Here is a 6,389-nt window from a genome sequence, read left to right on the forward strand (position 1 = left end):
TGTAATCCAATTTATTCAAACAACAACAAAAACAAAAACAAACCGACGCTCCAAGAAAAGCACATAAGATGTGATGGAATAAAAATATAGTTTCAGGGGAGGAACCTGATAATGTTGTCGATGAAGAAGGGGATGCCTTGGGCATCCCCAAGCTTAGACGCTTGAGTCTTCTTAATATATGCAGGGGTGAACCACCGGGGCATCCCCAAGCTTAGAGCTTTCACTCTCCTTGATCATGTTGCATCATACTCCTCTCTTGATCCTTGAAAACTTCCTCCACACCAAACTCAAAACAACTCATTAGAGGGTTAGTGCACAATATAAATTGACATATTCAGAGGTGACACAATCATTCTTAACACTTCTGGACATTGCATAATGCTACTGGACATTAGTGGATCAAAGAAATTCATCCAACATAGCAAAAGAGGCAATGCGAAATAAAAGGCAGAATCTGTCAAAACAGAACAGTTCGTATTGACGAATTTTAAAATGGCACCAGACTTGCTCAGATGAAAATGCTCAAATTGAATGAAAGTTGCGTACATATCTGAGGATCATGCACGTAAATTGGCTTAATTTTCTGAGCTACCTACATGGAGGTGGACCCAGATTCGTGACAGCAAAGAAATCTGGAACTGTGCAGTAATCCAAATCTAGTACTTACTTTTCTATCAACGGCTTAACTTGGCACAACAAAACACAAAACTAAGATAAGGAGAGGTTGCTACAGTAGTAAACAACTTCCAAGACACAAAATAAAAACAAAGTACTGTAGTAAAATAACACATGGGTTATCTCCCAAGAAGTTCTTTCTTTATAGCCATTAAGATGGGCTCAGCAGTTTTGATGATGCACTCGCAAGAAATAGTATTTGAAGCAAAAGAGAGCATCAAGAGGCAAATTCAAAACACATTTAAGTCTAACATGCTTCCTATGCATAGGAATCTTGTAAATAAACAAGTTCATGAAGAGCAAAGTAACAAGCATAGGAAGATAGAACAAGTGTAGCTTCAAAAATTTCAGCACATAGAGAGGCATTTTAGTAACATGAAAATTTCTACAACCATATTTTCCTCTCTCATAATAACTTTCAGTAGCATCATGAGCAAACTCAACAATATAACTATCACTTAAAGCATTCTTATCATGAGTCTCATGCATAAAATTATTACTCTCCACATAAGCATAATCAATTTTATTAGTTGTAGTGGGAGCAAATTCGACAAAGTAGCTATCATTATTATTCTCATCATCAAATATAGGAGGCATATTGTAATCATAATTAAATTTATCCTCCATAACAGGCGGTACTAAAAGACCAATATCATTATAATCATCATAAATAGGAGGCAAAGTATCATCAAAGTAAATTTTCTCCTCAATGCTTGGGGGACTAAAAATATCATGCTCATCAAAGCCAGCTTCCCCAAGCTTAGAATTTTCTATAGCATTAGCAACAATAGTGTTCAAAGCATTCATATTAATAACATTCCCATTAGCATGCATATAAAGTTCCATGGGTTTTTTAATTCTCTCTTCAAACACATCATGTCCTAATTCAAGATAAAGTTCATAAAGATCTCTCATATTTTTGTTGTTTTCCATTATGCCTAACTAGTGTAAACAAGAAACAAAAAGTTGCAATTGCAGGATCTAAAGGAAATAGCTTCGAGTACTTACAGCGCCGGGAAATAGCTTAGTAGCCGAGGTCCGGAGTGTGAGTACCTTTTACCTTTCCTCCCCGGCAACGGCGCCAGAAAATACTTGATGCTGTCCAGGACTGGCGCGTGGTTGACGAGGGAGGAAATTCCTGTTGTGTAGCTTTCTGGTCCCCGGCAACGGCGCCAGAAAATAGCTTGATGTCTACTTCCCCCTCCTTTTCCTGTAGACAGTGTTGGGCCTCCAAGAGCAGAGGTTTGTAGAACAGCAGCAAGTTTTCCCTTAAGTGGATCACCCAAGGTTTATCGAACTCAGGGAGGAAGAGGTCAAAGATATCCCTCTCATGCAACCCTGCAACCACAAAGCAAGAAGTCTCTTGTGTCCCCAACACACCTAATAGGTGCACTAGTTCGGCGAAGAGATAGTGAAATACAGGTGGTATGAATAAGTATGAGCAGTAGCAGCGGTGCCAGAAAATAGCTTGCTGGCGTGTAGTTGATGGTGGTAGTATTGCAGCAGTAGTAACGCAAAGAAACAAATAAACAAGCAGTAGTAACGCAACAGTATTTAGGAACAAGGCCTAGGGATTACACTTTCACTAGTGGACACTCTCAACATTGATCACATAATAGAATAGATAAATGCATACTCTACACTCTTGTTGGATGATGAACACATTGCGTAGGATTACACGAACCCTCAATGCCGGAGTTAACAAGCTCCACAATAATGCTCATGTTTAAGTAATATTATAGTGTAAGATAGATCAAAGGACTAAACCAAGTACTAACATAGCATGCACACTGTCACCTTCATGCATATGTAGGAGGAATAGATCACATCAATATTATCATAGCAATAGTTAACTTCGCAATCTACAAGAGATCATGATCATAGCATAAACCAAGTACTAACACGGTGCACACACTGTCACCTTTACACACGTGCAGGAGGAATAGAACTACTTTAATAACTTTGCTAGAGTAGCACATAGATAGTAGTGATACAAAACTCATATGAATCTCAATCATGTAAAGCAGCTCATGAGATCATTGTATTGAGGTACATAGGAGAGAGATTAACCACATAGCTACCGGTACAGCCCCGAGCCTCGATGGAGAACTACTCCCTCCTCATGGGAGTAGCAGCGGTGATGAAGATGGCGGTGGAGATGGCAGCGGTGTCGATGGAGAAGCCTTCCGGGGGCACTTCCCCGTTCCGGCAGCGTGCCGGAACAGAGACTCCTGTCCCCCAGATCTTGGCCTCGCGATGGCGGCGGCTCTGGAAGGTTTCTGTGGGTTTCGTCGAACTTATCAGGGTTTTCGATCCAGGGGCTTTATATAGGCGAAGAGGCGGCGCAGGAGGGTCGAAGGGGCGACGACACCATAGGGCGGCGCGGCCAGGGCCTGGGCCGCGCCGGCCTATGGTCTGGGGGCCCAGTGCCCCCCTCTGGTCCTTCCCGGGTGTTCTGGATGCTTCCGGTGAAAATAGGAACTTGGGCGTTGATTTCGTCCGATTCCGAGAATATTTCGTTACTAGGATTTCTGAAACCAAAAACAGCAGAAAACAGGAACTGGCACTTCGGCATCTTGTTAATAGGTTAGTTCCAGAAAATGCACGAATATGACATAAAGTGTGCATAAAACATGTAGATAACATCAATAATGTGGCATGGAACATAAGAAATTATCGATACGTCGGAGACGTATCAGCTACTAAGCTATTTTCGCCGTTGTAAGTACTCGAAGCTATTTCCTTTAGATCCTGCAATTGCAACTTTTTGTTTCTTGTTTACACTAGTTTGGCATAATGGACAAGAATGATCTTCTTATTCTATTTCCTGATTTAAAACATGGATTGTTTGATGCGAAAATTAAAAAACCTATGGAATCTTATTTGCATGCTGGTAGTAATATTGGTATGAACGCTTTGAACACCATTGTTGCTAATAATATAGAAAGTTCTAAGCTTGGGGAAGCTGGTTTTCATGATCTTTTTAGTCCCCCAAGCATTGAGGAGAAAATTTTCTTTGATGATACTTTGCCTCCTATTTATGATGATTATAATGATAGTGGTCTTTTGGTGCCACCTACTATGGAGAGTGAATTTGATTATGATTACAATATGCCTCCTATATTTGATGATAGCTACTTTGTTGAATTTGCTCCCACTACAACTAATAAAATTGATTATGCTTATGTGGAGAGTAATAATTTTATGCATGAGACTCATGATAAGAATGCTTTATGTGATAGTTATATTGTTGAGTTTGCTCATGTTGCTACTGAAAGTTATTATGAGAGAGGAAAATATGGTTGTAGAAATTTTCATGTTACTAAAATGCCTCTCTATGTGCTGAAATTTTTGAAGCTATACTTGTTTTATCTTCCTATGCTTGTTACTTTGCTCTTCATGAACTTGTTTATTTACAAGATTCCTATGCATAGGAAGCATGTTATACTTAAATGTGTTTTGAATTTGCCTCTGGATGCTCTCTTTCGCTTTAACTACTATTTCTTGCGAGTGCATCATTAAAACTGCTGAGCCCATCTTAATGGCTATAAAGAAAAGAACTTCTTGGGAGATAACCCATGTGTTATTTTGCTACAGTACTTTGTCTTATATTTGTGTCTTGGAAGTTGTTTACTACTGTAGCAACCTCTCCTTATCTTAGTTTTGTGTTTTGTTGTGCCAAGTGAAGCCTCTAATCGAAGGTTGATACTAGATTTGGATTTCTGCGCAGAAACAGATTTCTATCTGTCACGAATCTGGGCTGTTTTCTCTGTAGAAAAATCAGAAAAATATGCCAATTTACGTGCGTGTTCCTCAGATATGTACGCAACTTTCATTAGTTTTGAGTTTTCTGATCTGAGCAACGGAAGTATTTATTAAAAATTCGTCTTTATGGACTGTTCTGTTTTGACAGATTCTGCCTTTTATTTCGCATTGCTTCTTTCGCTGTGTTGGGTGGATTTCTTTGTTCCATTACCTTCCAGTAGCTTTGAGCAATGTCCAGAAGTGTTAAGAATGATTGTGTCACCTCTGAACATGTGAGTTTTTGATTATGTACTAACCCCTCTAATGAAGTTTATGAGAAGTTCGGTGTGAAGGAAGTTTTCAAGGGTCAAGAGAGGAGGATGATATACTATGATCAAGAAGAGTGAAAAGTCTAAGCTTGGGGATGCCCCGGTGGTTCACCCCTGCATATATCAAGAAGACTCAAGCGTCTAAGCTTGGGGATGCCCAAGGCATCCCCTTCTTCATCAACAAATTATCAGGTTCCTTCTCTTGAAACTATATTTTTATTCCATCACAGCTTATGTGCTTTGCTTGGAGCGTCGGTTTGTTTTAGTTTTTGTTTTGTTTGAATAAAATAGATCCTAGCATTCACTTTATGGGAGAGAGACACGCTCCGCTGTTGCATATGAACACATGTGTTCTTAGCTTTTAGTATTCATGGCGAAGTTTCTTCTTCGTTAAATTGTTATATGGTTGGAATTGGAAAGTGATACATGTAGTAATTGCTATAAATGTCTTGGGTAATGTGATACTTGGCAATTGTTGTGCTCATGTTTAAGCTCTTGCATCATATGCTTTGCACCCATTAATGAAGAAATACATAGAGCATGCTAAATTTGGTTTGCATATTTGGTCTCTCTAAGGTCTAGATAATTTCTAGTATTGAGTTTGAACAACAAGGAAGACGGTGTAGAGTCGTATAATGTTTACAATGTGTCTTTTATGTGAGTCTTGCTGCGCCGTTCATCCTTGTGTTTGTTTCAAATAACCTTGCTAGCCTAAACCTTGTATCGAGAGGGATTACTTCTCATGCATCCAAAATACTTGAGCCAACCACTATGCCATTTGTGTCCACCATACCTACCTACTACATGGTATTTCTCCGCCATTCCAAAGTAAATTGTTTGAGTGCTACCTTTAAACAATTCAAAATTTATCACCTCTGATTTGTGTCAATGTTTTATAGCTCATGAGGAAGTATGTGGTGTTTATCTTTCAATCTTGTTGGGCAACTTTCACCAATGGACTAGTGGCTTCATCCGCTTATCCAATAATTTTGCAAAAAGAGCTGGCAATGGGATTCCCAGTCCCAAATTAATTAACAAAAATAGACACTCCTCCATGGTATGTGATTGTTGGACGGCACCCGAAGGATTCGGTTAGCCATGGCTTGTGTAAGCAAAGGTTGGGAGGAGTGTCATCATAATAAAACTAAAATAAAAAGGCACTCCTTCATGGTATGAGATTGTTGGCAGGCACCCGAGGATTCGGTTAGCCATGGTTTGTGAAAGAAAGGTTGGAAGGAGTGCCACCCAAAATAAAATAAAATGGGAGCCGCTCTTTGAAGGTTTGTCTGGCAAGGGGGTTAGAGTACCCGCTACCATTCGTTGACAACAACATACACCTCTCAAAAACTTTATTTTTATGCTCTCTTTATGTTTTCAAAACCAAAGCTCTAGCACAAATATAGCAATCGATGCTTTTCCTCTTTGAAGGACCATTCTTTTACTTTCATTGTTGAGTCAGTTCACCTATTTATCTCCACCTCAAGAAGCAAACACTTGTGTGAACTGTGCATTGATTCCTACATACTTGCATATTGCACTTATTATATTACTCTATGTTGACAATATCCATGAGATATACATGTTACAAGTTGAAAGCAACTGCTGAAACTTAATCTTCTTTTGTGTTGCTTCAACACCTTT

The sequence above is a fragment of the Lolium perenne genome, chromosome 5 (genome assembly GCF_019359855.2).
Source record: "Lolium perenne isolate Kyuss_39 chromosome 5, Kyuss_2.0, whole genome shotgun sequence".
NCBI classification, from domain to species: Eukaryota; Viridiplantae; Streptophyta; class Magnoliopsida; order Poales; family Poaceae; genus Lolium; species Lolium perenne.